A 19,090-nucleotide genomic window follows, 5' to 3' on the forward strand; every position below is an offset into this window, starting at 1 on the left:
TTTTTAATATTTTATAATAAATAAATAAATAATAAAATTGGTCATGTAATAAAAGAGATACATGTGGGATATATAATTAAAAATGAGTAAAATATTTTATCTATTTTTATCTTAATTAATGATACTTTTCTTATGTTTTTTGAAATTTATATAAATATTTTTTAATATGGATAATTATAAAATATAAATCTCCCTTTTATTTTTTAGATTTGATTTTTAATCTATCTAATCATTAGTTAACTATTAAGTCATATATGTTGAACTAAAATACCCCTATTTAAATAGAAATGTTACCTAAAAATCATTTAAATTGCCAAAAAAATAATTTGTTAGTATCTAATTGTATTTATTTTGTAAATTTTTTAAAAATTAAATATATAAATGGGTTAAAAAATATTCAAAGATGCAGTTTATAAACTCAATAAAGAGAAAAATAAAATAATTTGGAGTAGTTAAGCTAGCATAAATAAATCCTAAAGTTAGAGATGTCAAGAGTCAAGCTCGACTATAAATTTTTTATATGTGGGGCCTACAAAAAATCAAATTTTTAATGTGAAACTTATAATTAAAAATGAGTAAAAAATTTTGGCATTCCTTTTGTTTTATCTTAATTAATGATATATGTCTTCTATTTTTTGAAACGAATATGAACATTTTTTTAATATAGATAGTTATAAAATACAAGCCTCTCTTCTATTTTTAAGATTTTATTTTCATCTACTTAACCATTAGTTGAGAATTAAGTCATATGTGTTGAACTAAAATGCTCAAATTTAAATATAAATATTATCTAAAAACCATTTAAATTATCAAAAATTTAATTTTGTAACTTTTTTAAAAATTTAAATATATAAATTGGCAAAAAAAATTCAAAAACATATTTTATGGAATCAATAAAGAGAAAAATAAAATAAAATAATTTTTAAAAATTTGGCATAGTTAAAAAAACCTAAATAAATTTAAAAGGTAGAGGTGCAAGAGTTGGGTTCGATCATAGATTTTTTTTATATGTTTATATATTTTAAAATTAGTATGAACTGAGCATCTAATGGGAATGGAGAAAATATGAGATTTTAATAAATTAAATTTTCTTAAAAATTGAAGCAGTGTGGTTTAAAGAAGTTGTGTGTGGACCTGTAGTTAAAAAAATGTGAGTGGGGGCATATAATTATAAATTCTAAAACTTTAGACAAGGTATAAGATATAATAATATTTTTATATTTTAAAAGATTATGGTAAAAATAATAGGTGTTAGATATGTAAAGAAATTTCTAATGATAAAAAAATTTGGTGAGGGACCTATAATTTAATTAATAAAATTAAATTGGTAATTATTTTTAAAAATAACTTTTTAAAATTAGTTAATGGATGACTTTGTTAAAAAAATAAATAGTATAGTTGCAGGACTTGATAAAAAAGTAGATATGTGATCTACCATTAAAAAATGTGGCTCTAGGACTAACATTTATACAAGTTAAAAATTTAGATAATGTATTAAAATATGAAAGATTTTTATATCCTGAAAGATCATGTATAGAATTTACAGTAAAAATTGGTGGCGAATATAAAATTTTTAATAAAAATAATATGTGTTTGATATGGAAAGGAATTACCAATGATAAAAAAATGATTGTGAGACCTATAATTCATGTAGGATTTATAATAAAACTTAGATGTGGATATAAGATTATTAATAAAAATAATAGGTGTTAGATATGTAATAAAATTTAAATAAACATAAACAAAAATTATATTAACTAATTTATCTCTTTTTTCATTAATTTTTTTATGCACACGTGTTTGAAATATTATTTTAACAAACTTACTCTATTCGTTCAAAAATATAAGGTATTTTTTAAGGATTATTTTTCAGGGTTTGGATGTTAAAAAGTATAAGATATTTTTAATTTTTAAAGGTGTAACTATTTTAGAGTTAAAAATATAATTAAATAGTAAATATAAAAAAATGATGTTAATTTAAAAACAAATAACTACTTTATTAGGAGATAAAATTTAATTAAAAATAATTTATATTTTATTCCATACATTGCATAGGTTATAAATTTTAAAATAAAATATTCTACTTAAATTTGAATTTTAAAATTTAATATATACATATATAATAAATTTTAGAATAAAATATTCTACTAAATCTTTGATATCGACAACAAATTATAAAAAAATATAAATTAGAAGAAAAATTCTTAGATAAATTCATCTTTTGTATAATATTTTCCTTCAATTTTTAAAAACAGTATAATTTAACCTTTGATGTTAACAAAAAATAAATTTGATCATTATTTAATTAAAGAATAACCTTAAAAATTTGTGGTGTAATATATTGTTATTTATTTTTATTTTCTAATGTTATTAAAATTTTCTTCTTACTTTTTTTCATTGTTCTCAAATTGAATAAAACGTTAAACTCTCACGGGTTAAAATCTAGTTTATGGGTAAATAAAATTATTAGTTAGCATTGATACTATAAGTTGTATGAAATATATATATATATATATATATTATTTAGACCTAAAAACTAATTGGGCTTGGAACATATTTGGGCCCGCGCATGGAGATGCACGAACAAGTTCATAGCCTTGAAGCATGGTTGATCACGCGGAACAGCAATGCTTACGTGAAACGGTGTGTAGCGTTTTTATTCTCTAGGAATTTGCGTAAGCCCACGTCCCCAACTAAAGTAAAGCATTACGTCGATCACCAAAGGGGGAATAACTTCTCTGAGTAAGGGCGGGAGTAGTTACAAATTCAAAATGGCACGAGTCCTCCTAAAGCGGGGAGAACGGTAAAAAAACAAACAACCAATCTTCAAAAGACTTTAGACAAACATATACTCATTAAAAAAAATGTATTAGTGATAGAAATTAGCGATGAAATTACTTTCCATGGCAAACCCATCTCTAATTCTGTTACAAACATTGGCGATAAATGTTTTATATTGCAAACATTTTGTCACTGTTCTATCGCAAACATTTTCATGATGGAGATTAGTGACAGAAATTTTCATTGCAAACCCCAAAGATAACACATTTCTATTTTGTGATATATTTACTGATAGAATATTTCTATTGCTAATTTTTATAGTAAATATGCCACTAAATTTTGTCGCTAATTAACTTCCATAGAGTATTCCGTAACAAATTCCATTGGAAAGTTGTTCCATCATTAATTTATTATTTTAATGATTTTAATATATATTATTTTACAATTTTAAAAAATTTAGAAAATAGTTAATTATAAGAAAAAATTGCAATTACAAAGCTGTGCTTGTATTGCTCGTAGCAATTAATGATGAAATTAGTTATATATATGTATGTGTGTGTGTCTTGGTGATATATTGTGTTTATAATTTTATATTGTAATTAATATTAATAATATTTTAGTATTTCATTATAGTGAAAGTTTAATAGAAATCAAATTTGTTATATTAAGTTTTCATATGATTACTGATTCAAAAAGCTTGTCATAAGGATCCTCCTACCTCTGAGCTAGCATGCTTGAGAGCAATTTTGTGCTGGATCTATAATTTCATGGGTAGTCCTAATCACCCTCACAGTCTGGGTCACATCATCATTTTGCTCATAGGAAAAACTTCAAGCCTCTATAAGGAGGGAAAAAAAAAAAAGATCAATTGCTTTGCTCAAGATGTTCTTTAACTACTTGGTTACTTTAATTTTATTTGATTGAGAAACAATAGTTGCAATAGTTTGTTGATCTTTTTCTCTTTGATTGTCCATTTTTATTTTCTTTTGAATTGTGTGACTACTTTTATGCTTTTTAGCTAATATATTCATTTGATTTTCTTTAAAAAGAAAAGTTTTCATATGATTATATATAATTATAAAGTTTAAATTTATAACATTATAAATCACTTGTATCATTGGTTGCCTATATCTACTTTTCTTGAGGAGGTGTATGCAGTTTTTAATTGTAGATATTTCTAAAAGAAATTAATTTTTAATTATAATATAAAAATTAAAAAACTAAATGAAAATTCATAAAAGAAAAATTAAGATTAGTCCAAGTGTAGAACACGTGACTTACACCTTGCAAGTCAACACTTTAAGCCATCAAGTTAAAGAAATTTTATCAGAGTTATGGTATCCTTTTAATATAATTATAAGCAATTAATTGGCTTGAAAAACCCAATCTATTTTCCCTCCCCCATTTTTGATTTATCAGAACCCTATATGATTCTATTTTCACTCTCTCACATCTCCTTTGTCTACCTTTGTCTCCTAGTCTTGGTCACTCTCTCTTCTTCGTCCCTGCAGTGGTGAACATCTAAATCCGCCACCAATTGCTTGCTTTTATTGGTCTAACTTGCTTTCATCTTGCTTGCTGATTTTGGGTTGAAGACGCAAAGCTGGAAGGGGTACAAACATGAAGGAGAAGCAGAGGAAGAAGAAGAAGCTAATTTTGAAAAAAAAAAATTAAGTATGTATTTCTACTACTACTGGAACCATATTTGACTTCTTCCTTTTCTTCTTTAGGCTTTTTTAAAAAAAAAAAAATTATGAAGTTGTTGAGCTTGGTCTGATACTGGATGAAAATGTGGATTTTTTCTGAAGTTTTTAAGCTTGGTTTCGTACTAATGACATGCTGAAATATTAGATCTGTGTCTATTGTTTAAGTAAAAAAATAAATATGTGCAATTATTTATCATATGGTACTGATTATTATATGGCATCTTTGATTTGCATAGGACATGCATATAGCAATTTTGAGGCTGAAATTACAGCATGTCTAGAGCTTAATACAGCATTGCTCTGACCTATCTACCCTTTGAATTATATAAAAGCTATTCTATACACAATCGTACACACATACATAAAGCCAAGTCCTTACACATTACTTCTGTATATAAGATCACATAGCAGTTTCTTAATTAAATCAAAGTGTGCTGCTTTGACCCCTTTTCCTTGCTTTTCTCATCTTTCTACATTATATTGCATGTATGCAAAATAATGACAACCCAAACCCATCATTGCTGCCACTCTCTTTGTGCACTACTCCCCACAAAATTTTCATGCATTTGCTCCTTACTAATCCATATATTTCTCTTTTCTAATCCTCAAAAATATATTATCGTATTATAGGACATTGTCTCTTATTTATATGCTACATCAATGATTATGTAAATATTTTAACTGGCAAAGCTATCTCCATAAAGTAATATAAACTATTATGTAGCTTTAGTTGATGGTGCAGATGTATGGATGCTCAGTCCAAACTTTTATTATTTTTATTTTTCTTTTTCCAATTACGTTCTAGAAGTTTGTAACTGGATGAATATTGCGTCCATCTCTTAAGATGGGCTTATCTTTCTTATTTCTACATGTCTTTTTATTTTACTAATTATAACTTATTTTTTAAAAAAGAGTACACTACAAAAAGCACTACTACAAAAATTTATGTATAAGATGTTAAAAAAAGACGGTTAAAAAAAAATACATCATATATAACAAAGGTGGGTGATGGTTAGATAATAAATAACAGGTTTTAAAATACCATCATTTATGATTTTCAAATAAATAATGAGTATTTTAAAAACCCGTCATATGAAGTTTAAAATTCACATTTTAAAATATCAAAAAAAATTTAAACAATAAATGATAGGTTTTTAAAACACTTGTCATTTAAAGTTTCCTAACATTTTAGTTTTCAACTAAAAAAAGAAAAAAATTTTAAACTTTAGATGATAGGTGTTTTAAATACCTGTCATTTAAAGCTTTGTAAATATATTATGGGTGTTTCAAACACTCGTCATTTATTTTCTTTTAATATGCTATTTTGCTTTCATTTTTAATTCATGCTGATCATCTTCTCTGCTTTTCTCTTCTCTACTTGCACACGAAATCAAAAAATGTCCCACAATCTTCCTTCATTATTGTCGTCAACCACCGTAGATTGTTTCAACATGAAGCCGTCGCCTCTTATGCCGTTGTTTGTTGTCACTCGCCGCCTTGGGTTCTTCTTCTTTGGATTTCAATCCTCTTTGCTTGAAGGTGCGATTTCTTTATTTTTTCTTTATTTTCTTCCATTATCCATAGATTTTTAGATTATGGGAATGATTTATTTAATGTTGTGGATAATTTTATTAGTTGATTTTTCTTGTAAGTTTCTGCTCATCTGTTGCTCATTTTGGAATTGTGGGGTATGAAAATTATTAATGTTTGATGTGTTGTGGACTTGAGAATGCTAAGAGATGATATAGGTAGCCTTAGGATTATTGTTAGGATGAAAATGAGGGATCAAATGGGATCTTTATGATGACTGTATCTTTCTACAAATTTTTGACTAATTTATTTGAATAATTTTTAATTTAAATTATGTGTCTTGTTTGATTAGAATAGTTTTTTGTTCAAAACTACATATTGAAATGTACCATTGTGCCAAATTTTATTACAATTAGAGTTGATTTAGATGACCAAAACTGACACGTAGTTTTTTAAAAATAATTGTTATTTTGTTGAGATTTTGACATTTTCTAAAGAATGATGTTTTCTTGGCTTGGGATTGCTAATGTAGGATATGTGTAACCTTAGAATGATCAATGACAAAAAACATTGATTCAAAATGATGTTTATGGTGTTTTTCTTTTTTTTTGTAATTTTTAATGAATTTTAGATATAATTTTATAATAATTAGAGTTGATTTAAAATGCTATTTGGTGGGGATTTTGTTTCTATTGTGATGGTATATGATTGAAATTAGTTTGTTGAGTGAGATGCTAGATTTGAAAAGCAGGTTTGAGCTCAAGAAATACTTTCTCTATGCTGTTATGCTGCTGATTTTTTTCGGCAATTAAAGGAATATGTGGCAATAAATGACCGGTAAATGATTTACCTGTAATTTAAAGTATAGTAAATTCTTGCAAACGCTAGCCAAAATTTACCATACTTTAAATGATGGGTAAATATTTTAGCTATCATTTATTGTCACTATAAATGACAGATAAATGATTTACCCGTAATTTATTCTTTCCCCTCACAGCTTGGACACCAAAAAATTATATTTTAAATAACAGTTTTATAATCGTCATTTTGTTGGGAGACTTTAAATGTCATCCTCTTAAATGATAGTTATTAACTGTCATTTATGAGCTCAAAATAATGGTTATTTATTCTTTTTTTCTTTTTGTAGTAGTGAAGAAAGATTTTCAACGATGACTTTCAGCGGTGACTTTGACATCGCTAATTGTGAACTTTCAACGATGATTTATATATTGTTGCTGAAACTTAGACCTTCGACGGCAACGTACACTTGTCACCGCTAAAAGTTTGACAATCTACTACAACAATAAAGTCACCGCTAAAAATCTCACTTTCTATAGTGACATTCAAAGTTGACGTTAAAGAGATGACTTTTTACAATGACAATATATAGTCATTGCTGATTGTTAAACTTTCAATGGCGACAAGTGTATGTTGCTGCCCAAGGTCTAAGTTTCAACAGTAACATATAAGTCACCACTAAAAGGTCATAATTAGCAACGACTTTTTAGAGTCACTGCAGAAAGTAAGACTTTCAGCAATGACTTTGAATGCCACTGTTGAAAGTTTGACCTTCATGTTATCATCATAATTTTTTATTTTTTATTTAATCTAATATTTAACATTTTAAGACATTATTTTTGTTGTATTATCATAATTTTATAATGAATATATGAAATAACATAATGAGTTTTCATTTAATATATTTTATGGTTAATTTGTAACTTTCATTATTTTAAGATAAGGTTAATGCATTATTTAATGCTAATGAGTTGCACTAAAGAATTAAGCCAAGCTGTATTATTTTATTTCAATTTTTGTTATCAAATAATATTTGATTTGATTTGGTCCAACTATTTAAGCCAATTTGGTTAATTGGTTTTGGGCAATTAACACTGAATCTAACTGAATTGATCAATGTATACCCCTATGTGAAGTGATAAATTCATCTAAAAACCTAATGTTTGATATTTTAATTTGGAATGTATTTAATGTGGTAACGAGTCTCTATTTTCAAATGTTTTATGATTAAATTGATATTCTAAACAATAACACTACTTGTTTATAATAGTTAGACATGTGATAGTTAAATTTATTTAGTCATAAAATGATATTTCATTTAATCTAATTTTCAATTCAAATTCTATATTTAATACTGATAACTTTAAAGTTTGATGTCAATTTAGATGTTCTTAGTTTGATGGCTAATGATTGGAAAGGGGAAGATGAAAAGAAAAGAAATAAGATATTCTAAAATTATACATTTAACTTTTACAATATTTGAAATATATCTATGTATGTGATGATATATGATTTTTTTTTGTTTGATGCTATCTTGCAACATAAATATTAAAAAAAAGATAATATAGTGTGTAATCTTCTCATAAAATTATAATTTAAAAATGAAAACTAATTAAAAAAGTAAAATGTAATGTAAAAACAAGCCAATTACATTATTTAAGAGTTATTATTAATTAAAATTAAAAATTAAATTTTAAATTAAACTAGCTAGATAAAAAATAAATAATTATAATCTAATGTATAGTCATCTATATTTTCTTATTTATTCCTAGATATTTTTATATTATAATTATAAATATGAATATTAAAATAAGTAATATATAACCTCAATAAGTAAAAAAATTAAAATAAATAATATAAATGATATTGTATCAATTATATTTATAGTTTAATTTATATAACATAAATAATATAATTTGCAATTTCAATAAATTAAAAGAATTAAATTGAAATATTTAATGATAGTGATGATATTTTAGAATATTTAATATTTAAGATATGTGTGTGTTTGTTTAATTTAATATTATATATTTAATTATGCAATAATAAACTATAGGTTCATTCCAACTCAGAGGCAAAATGGTGGAATACAAAAGAAAAAGGCCATGAGTTCAATTCTTTGAGGAGACAATTTGTGAAATAAAAATATAAATTAGTGACACAACAACATTGGCATGAGGTAGGGGCAATAAGTGGAGGGTGACGTAGGTAACACATGGAGGTAACATGGTATCATGTGGAGCGTGACATGGCGCCATGTAGAGGGTGACATAGGTGTCATGTGGCATGTGATGTGGTATCACGTACGAGTAGGAGGGTAACATGATGAACTAGCATCATTGCCGATTCTCAACTTTCTGTGGTGACAAATTTTCTTTTCTATAGCGACATTTGTCACTAGTAATTTAATATTTTCAAAGCAACTTTATTGTCGCTACAAATAGAATCAGTGACAACTTTAACTTTTAGTGGCAATTTTTGTTGCCATTAAAAGTTAATTTTTTTATAGTGGTAATGACTAGACTTTAGTCTATTTAATTCTATGTGCTTCTGTAATATGCTTATGAATTGTTTGACCAAATGTGGAAGATAATGTTTTGTTTCATAATTGGTTGAAGTTAGTCTTGTACCAAACATTTGATGCATGTAATCGTCAAGTTATAGAGTTAAGGATTGAATTCAATTCAATACTTAAATGCCTAATTCAATAGACTAGTCATATTATTTGTTTATGTTGTGAATTTCTATACTCATTACTTTCTTTAATGAGATTACTACATGAGGCTTCTAGCATCCAGAAGTTCTAATATAAATTCTCTAAATGTAGTCTCAAATGATTTAGGCGATGAAGAAGAAATTAACTTATGCTTAGAGGCTATAGGTGGTAAAAACAAGAATGACACCTACAGGTTGGGATCTGAGGCTCTAGATATTGATTCTACCTCTCTTTCTTATAAGTCCTCTTCTTCCATCAACATCTTAGGGCTCCATCTTACTTTTAAAGAGGAATTGCTTAGGAGGATAGTCACAAAGGCTAGACAAGAGCAACAAGAGATAGTCACAAAGCTTAGATAAGAGAATAAGGATCTTACAGAATTGAACATGAATATTTTGTCTAGGTTGGAAGCACTAGAATAGAAATGATAAAAAAAAACTCTAACAATTCACATTCAAAAAATGAGGAAAGATTGATTAAAAAAGGACATTTATTATTTGTGGCTCATGTTATGACTTAATTATATTAAAACTACTTTGTCATATTTCTTTTTAGACTTGTGACATTTGAAATGTTTGTTTTATGGAACAATTATTTAGTAAATTTGAATTGCTTGTTTTACAGTAATTTTAATATAATCAACAAATATGCAAGTGTATATACAAATTATATATATAAATAAAATAATTTTTAAAAAGAAAAATAATTTTTTAAAAAAAAATATAAAATTTAGTGACAAAATTGTGACAAAAATTCCTTTACTGATTGTCAAATAGAAATTTTATCACTGATTTGTCACTAATTTAAGATAACAATTCTGTCATTAATTTGCAACAGAATTTGCATATTTGATTTTGGGACAAAAATTCTGTCGCTTATTTGCAATGGACATTTTGCAACTAATTTGCAATAGAAATTCCATTGTTACTACATCACTAAGTTGAAATAGGCTATCTTGGAAATTAGTGATGGAATTTTGGGTTAGTAACAAAATAGTTTTGTTGCTAACGATTTAATGTCAGTGATTTCACAGATAAAAGTATTTTGTTGCTAACTCGTTTAGTGATGAAATTTTCACTGATTAGAAATTAAAAATTCTATCACTAATCATCTTTTTATTTTTTGTAGTGACTCTTAATGAGTGAAACCCTTGCTTCATGGTGATCTTGGAACTTAGATTTTCCTAGTTTATGTTTAGTTTATTTTTAAAGACTCTTGCATTTCCTATTTTTGTGAACCTTGTACTTGCCCTAGATCTATCAAAAAACTTTATTTCTCAATGATCTGAGCCCCATTTTACTTGTTTATTCTCGTTGATCTAAGAGAATTGATGTAAAGATTCTTGGGATCCATAATGCTCTAATTGACGGCTAGTTCCTTTGTCACATTTGGTGCGCTTGAACTGCTACTCTCATTTCACACATAACAAATATTTTTTAGATATTGATGTTAGATAATAAAAAATTTCAATATATCATAAAAAAATTTAAACCGTTTATAATGTAAGGAATATGTTATGTTTAAGATTTAGTTTAAAGAAAGTAGAGAATGAGAGTATGATAGCAATGAATGAGAGTGAGAAAGATGGGAGAGAGAAATGATGAGCACATAGTGATGCTAAGTAACATTAGAACCTCTATCGATAAGGATGGGGGAGGCTTTTCAAAGGTTAAAAGAGGATTTATTAGGAAAGAATGGAAGAAGTCAAAGGATGAAGATAGCTATATAGAAGAAGCAGATGAGGGGAAAAGCCCTACTAAGAAGGAAAACTTAGAGGCAAAAAACCAAAGAACATGGCATACCCTAATCCCTTACATGTGAAACTAATGGGGGAAGACGAAAAGCAATATGCCAAAGTACTTTGGAAAGAGTGAATGTAGGAAGAAAAGGCAAAAAATGACTATTCTAAATTGAGACCAAAAGAAGATTTTGGAGAATAAGTATATCCTTTAACAGTTATATCTTCAATAACTAAAGCAGTTGCACAATACATGCATAAAGGACTATATATAAAATTGAAATAAGAACTCCATCTAGTGTCTCCAGGCCTTTATAATGCATTAACTTGGTTACCAACTCTTCTAGTTTGGATCTCGTCATTTTCAACCAAATTAGCAATTTGAGATGTAAAAGTATCTTGTAATTCATATTGAGCTTACAAGAAGAATGCATAACATGAACAATCATATTCAAGTTTTGAAAGAATGAATGGACATCAACTTCTTCTTTAGATGCAACAACAAGAGCTAGTTTTAATTTATGGCCTAAACAGTGTACGTAATATGCATAGGGATATTCTTGAAAGAATTAAAGCTTGCAAACCATTCCACTATCCAAGCATATTACTAGCTATATCATATCTTCATCCTCAAAAATTTTTAAATGTTGAGATTATGATGAGATAAGATTGAACAAATGTGCTGCTTAAGAGTAATTGCAATAGTATCTTTAGCATGTGCTATGTCAAGAAAATGCTCCTTAACAAATCCATTTTATCAACAAATATAATAACAAGAGTCATTTGTTCTCTTCAAGATACATCCTAAGATTTATCAACAATCAAACAAAATTTTGCATCAATAATCTCTTTTTAAATTTTACCTTGTACTTTTTTAGCAATACATGTAAAATTTCATTTTAAATATTAGGTGAAGTGTATTTTGCATTTTGTAGGGCATGTTTTAAGACAACTTCATCAACTTCCTTATTATAAGAAGCCAAAAACTTTATCATTTCAAGAAAGTTACCTTTACATAGGGAGTGTTTCAAACTTATAATTTGGAATTGTACTAAGGCAACCAAGGGCTCGGATTAATCTTGGTGGAGTTAGTAGTGAAAAGTCTAGAAAATTAGGATTACTCTATTTTAAACCTTTAAGCTCGGATTGAACCCACTTAACCTCCTTAAGCTTAAGTCCTCTGTTCTAATGTATGTAAAATTGGGATAAATAGAATAAGTTTACAAAGTGAAATACTTCAACAAATACTCTCTTAAAGAGTTAATTTACAATTAGTGAAGTACAACAATAATTAATGGAATCACAGAAGGTTGGTAAAGTGTTGAATGCTTTGGTTCGTGCAATAACTCTTCTGCATCCATTTTTATAAATGTGTCTATATATAGTTGAGCTTGATAATAAATCCATTAGACATATCTACATGGCCATTAGAGTGTTCATGTTCTTCCTCTTGAGCTTCTTTAAAAAGTATGGTGTCTGCATAGTGCTTTTTGATGGAGTTTTGTGCTCATGGAAAGTAAGAAAATAAACAGTTATATGCATTTAATATTATGAGGAAAGGTAAGTAAAAGAATAACAATAAAGCAAAATGCAATAGGGTAGTGAGAATAAATTTAGGATTGATAAATGTTTAATTCTATCCAAAATTATGTTTAGAAAACTTCTTGATGATTGAAAATGTTAACACAATTGAATGGAATGAAAAGAAGGGATTAGATCTTTGAAACAAAGCTTAACGGATGGAATCACAAAAATAGAGCCTTGTAAAGAACTATTAATATTGATAGTGATCCCATAATACCAATAGTGACACTAAACAAATGAACAAAGGCAATACGAGTAGTGTTATTGGAATTTGTATAAGGCTATAATAGTACCGGTGGTGTTGAAATACTATTGAAAGTTTTCTTTGTAAAAGATATTAACTCATAAGGTAAACAATACTAGAAATAATTGAATAGTACCAAAAGTAATGGCATAGTACCCATAGTGAGAAGGGAATATCAATAGTGGCTCAGAACTTGACACAGATGAGACACTAGGGGAAGTGAAAATTACTATAGGTAGTAAGACACTAATACTAGTAGTGAGATACTAATATGGATAGTGTCAAGTAAGAAAACAAGATACTTCCTAAGCTTTAATACCTATAGCAAGGGTCTAATACCCACAGTAATATATGATCACTGTTAAACATAATACTAGTAGTGAGACTTTACTACCTAAACAGACAAGAAAAGAATGAAATGAGCCTTCAAAGGAATATGAGTATTGCCAAGAACACTACCTATAGAGAATTTATAACATTTGCCCCGAGTGTTATCTAAAAATCACAAAATTCAAATAAGCTAAGTGTGGTTAAAGAGTTGATCCTAAAACCAACTTAGGAAAGAAATCATTTAAATCAATAAAAAAAATACACCATCACAAAATAAACATTTAAAGCCTTTAAAAAAATTTATAGGTTCTACCTATAGTGCAAGGAAGCAAGCTAGACAAAAGTAGGATAAAAAGATATGTCATGACAGCATTAAATTGTTGTCATGACAGCTCTCCTGGGCCAATTTTTGGGAGGTTTCGTTCCACCATTCGACCTCTGATTAAAGTAATTTTAAATTTCACACGTCATTTTTAATGATTACTAATAGTGCACCAAATTTTAAAAATATCTAACGGTCGGATTAAAATTGAATATGTTACAAGTTTGGTCGATTTTGTTGTCATGACAGCACCTCTAGACTAACTTTCAGAGTACACTATTTCATCATTTGATCTCTGATCAGAGCAATTCTAGAGCCCACACATCAAATTCAAAGGGTACTACAAGTGTGCCAAATTTTAAAAAAAATTCAATGGTTGGATTAAAATTCATGCATGTCCAAACATCAATCCTGTTGTTGTCATGATAGCAATTGACAGCACCTCCAGACCAAATTCTGGAGTGTGCCATTTTTCCGTCCGATATCTGATCGATGTGATTCCAAAGCCTACACGAACCTTATACAAATTTTTATTTGTGACCCAAAGTTTAGAGAAATCCAACGGTTGGATTAAGATTTGAACACCTAGATGTAAAAGTGTAGTTTTTTTTTAGTAAAAACCATTTTCAAAATTGTCCAAATTTCATCCTAATAGTTACAAACCTGTGGGAATACTTTGAACACGTCAAATAGGACTAAAAACACCTGATAGAACATTTAAATGATAGAAAAACCCTTTATACCAAAATTTGACCACCCGAGTGCCATTTCCCAAAATGGACCCTAAGTCTTCAAAATTCACAAATCACACAAGAGTAGCCAAAAACCATTCTAAATATCATATACATATATGAATACATACACTAAATATTTTCACTTGCCTCAAATATCTTCATGGGGTCCACGCACCCACTCTCTCTATCTAAGGTGTATGTTTGCTCATAACACCATTTGCAATACAACCACTTTGCATTTGCTTGTAGAATCACATATATAACAAAATAAATATCCACTTGTAGTAGAAACTTAGTCTACTAAATAAATCTATCAAAATCACATACCATAACCACGTTTCCTAGCCGCAAGTTTACAAGCAGACAAAAATTCATACACAAGCCATACAATCCACACATATTCACACACATATATACATAATCACATCCTACTAGTACCCTAATCCTAAATATATTACAATAGATTTGCTTAAAAGAAAGGGGTTGTAGTTCTTTACAAATCACAAGCAAACCCCTAGCTTTGCTCCTTTCCTCGTCCACTACTGGATCCTTTGCCTGAAACTGTAAATATTGTAAAGAAAGGGATGAGACAACCACAGTTTTAGTAATAGAGAAATCTACATTGATTATTACAAAGTAAGCCATAATTGAATAAACGAATAATAAATTCAACATAGTATATAATTTAGCCATTTAAATTGCATGAATTCATGACATAGGCCGGTATAGCCTTTCATGACCAACAGAATGCCCCCTGGCACTCTTTAACTTGTAGATAAACCTTATATCTACTTGTACCTCCACAGACACAAAACATAATCTAAGGCATGATCTAATCTACCGAACCACCTATGTCCTTTCGATACAAATCCTGAGTAGTTGAAGCTAACTCCCTCCTAGAGCCAGCCTAACTTACTCTCCATGTGAGGGCTACCTTGGCCTAGGCACCGAACTTTACACTTTATATGTCGAATTTCCTTCCCCACTGAGAGGTGTCAAACACTTAATACACTAACCATTTTAGTGCACTAAGCCCACAATACGTAAGGCAACACTGAGTACTGGCCATGTGCCATAGAATATTACATGTTCACACCTTCTCATTGGTGAACTCGCACTGAGATCATGTCTTTTACTCTTATCTACCTTTTCTGAGTATTGACCACTTCAACACTCTAAGATAGTATAACATTTATAAATCTCCCTTAAATGGTTCCTTAGCCTATCTAAGGTACCTAACTTAGTTACACTTCCTTAAGTGCAACTTCTATTCTTTATAATTACAATACATGTAAACAATCTCGTTTCATAAAAACATTGTTGTTAAACAATTAAAAAACATATATGCACCATAATCAAAGTAATACCCCATAACCCCTTATAAAGCACATTTAATCTTTTAAAATATGTAATGCATGATAGCTAGTAATATTTATTCAAAAATAGCTAAACAAAGTAATAAGAAATATAAATTTCCTTGTTACCTCAACCTTTTGGTACCAAAAGGGTTCCTCTTATACAAAATAGGACTTGGCTTGTTCATTAACTTCTTAATAAGTTCCACTAACAATTTTCTACAATATATGAGTGATCCATATCACTTTTCATGGCAAATAGCATTAATGAAGACTATAACTCATACCACACAACTTAGGTCAATGAGCCATAATCTATCCTAATGGTCCATATATTAAACCAACCATTCATATAATATCAATTAACCACCAAAACCATTTATTAGCCATCACTAAGCTAATTTTCAATTCATATAATTTTTAATCAATTAAAAACCTTCACTTAATGTCATCACCTTTCACTATTAGCCTTTATAATGAAAATAAAACCTTAATTTAAAATCTTATTGGACTCAATTAGCAAAACTATAACTACATCAATAGACTTAAACCATTGAGGAGCAAAATCCGACCTCTTAGGGTTTGACTTTTGCCCTCAAACTCTATTTTCATCCAATTTCCCGCTCAAAATATTAGGGCATCATGTAAAAATTTAAAACAATCTCCCAAGGACCAAAGAAAAATAAAGCTTACAAGAATAAAGCCTTTTAAATCAAACTTCAGAAATTTCCTCTTCCAAAATTGAAGAAAACAAAGAGAAAGTGAAGAGGATTAAAGTAGAGAGTTTACCTGTTGTGTAGCCGAGCTCGCAACAGTCGTAAAGCCTCCTAGATCTGAACCTCACTCCCTCTCTTTCTCTTTTTTTCTTCCTCTCACTCTCTCGTCCATTCGTTTCTTTTCTTTGTTCTTTGTTATATTTTTCATTTCTGCGTTCATTTTTTCCTTTTAAAAACTGATTTAAATAATTTGGGAGAAAATTACAAGAAAAAGCCTGATATTTTTTATTATAGCACAAAAGCTTGGGTCAACTTTGGTAATTTTTTTCATAGTTAAAAATAAAATAAAACCAAACTTTTGCTTAGTAAAATTCAAACTCGGGACCTCTATCATACTATTTCTTAATTTAATTTAATTATAAATATTTTATTATAGATCTTTTTTTATAAATTCGAGTCTTAAAATTTCAGGATGTTATAGAATCTAAGAATCAAACACTTAAGACATGAAAGATTTCATATCAATGCCGTAAATATCATATTAATATCGATAGTGAGACTACTAAAAATTTAAAAAAAATATTAATGCAAATAAGCTCATTTATACCTTACTTGTTCTTTCTTTAATCACATTTTAATATGTTAAACAAAATCTTCTCTAATTTGCTACTATCAAAACCAGGATTCAATAAAAACCACAGGCTTAAAATGTTAACTATCTGATAGCATGCACAGAGGCTTTAAGATGCAAGTGATTGCTTAAAATTTCTTGTGTAGTTTGTTTAGCCAATACTTTGTCAATGTGACAAGATTGATTCTTGAAGTCATCAAAGGATCTAACAATGAAGAATTAGGACTTTTCCCCATATAGGATAAAAATGCATATTCATTCCATTATTCATTCTCTTTTAATTTTTAAATCCTATTGAATTGAATGTACTTAATTTTCTAGACAATAGATAGCAAGGAAAGAAAAAATGCAGCATCTTTTTCTGGTGAATACTCTAACCAAGGAAAATCTTTAAACCAATGAGCTTAAAATTGATGAAGATAATCTTCTTGACTAGAAAGTGAATATACATCTATTATAAATTGGTATGGTCCAAACTTTATATATGCTCTACAAATTTCATTTTGTTGATTAACTGGATAATCCCAAATTTGTGAGCATTTTCCAAGATCATGAATCAAAGTGTCAATGTTAACCTTTTTTTTTTTATTTGATCCTCATAGATTTGAAAGGAGGTGGTTGGACAAGTTGCTCCATAGTTGTAAATAGTGTTTTTTCATCATTTATCTCTTTCCTCTTGAAAAATGAACTAATAGTGTTTTTTCTTAGAGATCTTTTAATCTTAAAAAAAATATAGATTGTAAATTATATTATGTAAAATATTAAAAGGAATAAAAAACTAGAAGATCATAACACAAATTACATAATATATTAAATAAATATAAGGTATTGCAAATCATAACACAAATTGTACAATCAAATCATAAATATTGAAATAGCAAAGCATGTAAAATTGGAATGGCTCACCTTGACCTTGTCCTTATATTCACTCAATTGGAGGGCCTAAGGTCATGAGATTGCAGCCAAGCCAAGGTCTTCAATTCAGTAAAAAGGAGAAAAAAAAATATAGACTGCATACACAAACAAAATAGCAAAAAAATTTAGAAGAGGTATTGCTTGAAACTTAAAGGATAATGGGCAACGGCACTAAATTGTCAAAGGCAAACCGCAAAAGCATAGTATGTATATATTATAGAGAGAATGACATTTTAGTCCAAAAGACTGATTTAATGTGAAAAAGTTTCAAGAAATTGAAAAATGCTTACCCAAGTCCCGATGATCCTTTCATGAAAAAGGGAAAGGCAACATTGTCCTTCCTTGTAGCCAATGTCATGCGTCCTTTCCTAACTTCCTCTCACAATCACATGTAATACATAAAATAGTAACTAGATTCCAAAACATTCTCCCTCTCCTCCTATCTGTGCATACATTTTTTTTTTATTTGCCACCATAAATTTAAACCCTTCAATTCCTAAACAAAATTTTAAAAAGGATTTTTTTTGAAATTTCAGGATAAAACTATTATCAATACCTATTTTACACCCTAAAACTAAATTTTTTAGGAAAAATATTTCACAAATTATAAATTTTAAATTATAGTATATTTTGAATTTATAATTATATATTTCAAAGCCTACATTTATGATTACTTGGATTAAAAATTTCTTATATCCCCATCAAGACGTCACTAAACACATCATTGTTTAGCCTACTAATGTCAATGCTGACAATGATACTATTTATTAAAGATCTTCTAATGATGGCAGCTTTACCATCAAATCTGCTTATAAGGCTATCAATAATCATTATAACAATCCCAACTCTAAGATTTGATTGAAAATCTAGAAATGGCCAACATATAAGAAGATCAAGACCTTTATTTAGAAAGCAGCCTGAGATCATCTTCAACCTAAGTTCACCCACTCTAATGATGGCAATATCTTTTCTAAGCCATGTAACATCCTG

The sequence above is a fragment of the Prosopis cineraria genome, unplaced genomic scaffold (assembly GCF_029017545.1).
Source record: "Prosopis cineraria cultivar Desert tree isolate PC_DT_omini unplaced genomic scaffold, ASM2901754v1 PC13, whole genome shotgun sequence".
In the NCBI taxonomy this organism is placed as follows: domain Eukaryota; kingdom Viridiplantae; phylum Streptophyta; class Magnoliopsida; order Fabales; family Fabaceae; genus Prosopis; species Prosopis cineraria.